The following is a 2,152-nucleotide window of genomic DNA, read 5'->3' as shown; positions in this document are numbered from 1 at the left end:
ATCATTTCAAAGTACGTATAAAATAATTTAAAATAAACTTCCGGGTTACGTGCGCACCTGTTTTTGTTTTTTCACACGGATTTTTTCACGGAAGCAGGTGAAGTTTTTCTTCCCGAGGAACTTCATCAATTCTTCTTTGATGCTGTGGTATTGACATGTTATAAAGAGGGAGTTGAAGGCATTTTCCCAGCACTTAATAAAGCAATTAAAAATAGTCTTTTTTCAAAAAAGTTTGACCTACATTTTTTTTTTTTATGAATGGAATATGGTCCGGGTGCGGTAAAATAAACAACTCAAATAGTAGATAATTATACTATTTTATTGAGCCAACGTTTTGCCCCACGTTGCAGGGCTTCGTCAGGGCTAAAAAAGATACAAACACTATAGTTACAAAAAAGAAAAAACATAAGTGTAAAATAACAGGGGTATAAAATGTAAAAACTTAAGATATGATAAGAAAAATTAAAGGTTGTAAATAGTAAATGAAAAGGGTAATCGTAACAGATAGATAAGAGAAGAAATATTAAAGAAAGTACAAAAAAAGAGATGAAAAAAGAAAAAAAATACAAATCAAATGATAATGATGATTATGATATTATTATAGATGATAATATTTATAAATAATATTTCTTCTCTTATCTATTTGATTTGTATTTTTTTTTCTTTTTTCTATTTTCATCTTTATGAAAAAAGATACAAACACTATAGTTACAATATAGTGTTTGTATCTTTTTTAGCCCTGACGAAGCCCTGCAACGTGGGGCGAAACGTTGGCTCAATAAAGTAGTATAATTATCTACTATTTGAGTTTTTTTGACCGCACCCGGACCATATTCCATTCATCTATACACACGGTCAATCAATAATCTTCCAATTTTTTTTTTAATTTGTAGTAAGTAAAAATTCATCTAATTGAATTAATAATATTTTTTTTTATTCTCCAGAAAGAGAAAAATCGATTTAAATGTAATTACGATGAAGAAAATATATACTTTCAGAGCTACGTGCCAAAAATGATTAATTTAGTTAATAAATTTTTTTTTACCGAAGAAATCGGTACTGCTTATATTACCATCCCGGTAAAATCCTGAACGTATAGACTCAACGGTAAAATCGAATGAACTCTATGACAGCGCATAAGAACAAACAAACAAATATTAATTTTTATATATTAGAGATAATTTTAAATTTTAAACAAAAATTAAATGTGTACTACAACCCATGAATATTGTAACACTTTAAAAGGAAGTACTATTACTATACCTCGGTTTTGCAAGGAGGTGATTTGGTCAGATTCATGCTCAACCTCCAATTTTTTCCCTAATTAAGGGTACACACTTTATGAAGCTGGGTGGACTGTGAAGCATATAATAATTATCTTCCATAGCCGGAATAGAACCCGTCCCGAACCATGGAATTAGTAGTCCAATGAGCTACTCACACCCTATTTTTAAATATATATATTAATGTAAATATACGTAATATTATAGGATTTTCTACTTTTATTGGCAGAATTTCGCGTGTAGTTACATAATAAAACGAATTGATGCGACACGACATGTTACGACCATGAGATGATGTAACCGAAACTTTATTAATAACTTCATATTATTAAACTTATTGATATTTTTCCTCAGAAATAGTAACGATAGCAAATCATATCATATAATATCAATAATAAAAAATCTTTCCTTTTAATTTCTAATATAAATAATTATCCTTTTTAATTATACTTTAGTTTTCTGCATCAATGAATTTATAGATAGTATCATTTAAAGGGAAAAAAAAATTTCTTTGAATATTATTGAAAGAAATTTTGGCATTGCCTTATTTGAGCAAGTCTTAAGCTCTTTAAGATATGGAGTCTTCCAAATTATTTTCTGAACTATTTTGGATTATTAACAAATTTATTTATTAATTGGAAAGTGACAGACACTGAAAATAATTATACATATGCAAGAGTTACTTTTCTTTATTATTGATATTGAAAATCATAAAAGTCACTTCGTCCAGGATCACGAGAGTCAAAAAATCGTCTTAACACCTCAGATCGAGCAGTCTATTCCTAAGGGAATTACAAGAACCGCCTTGATACATAAAATTTCAGGGTCTACTTGGGGGGGAGTTCTGAGAACATTGAGGTATTTGTACA

This window comes from Halyomorpha halys, unplaced genomic scaffold (genome assembly GCF_000696795.3).
Source record: "Halyomorpha halys isolate HHAL.00 unplaced genomic scaffold, Hhal_1.1 Scaffold255.1, whole genome shotgun sequence".
Taxonomy (NCBI): domain Eukaryota; kingdom Metazoa; phylum Arthropoda; class Insecta; order Hemiptera; family Pentatomidae; genus Halyomorpha; species Halyomorpha halys.
This window is presented reverse-complemented; position numbering follows the sequence as displayed.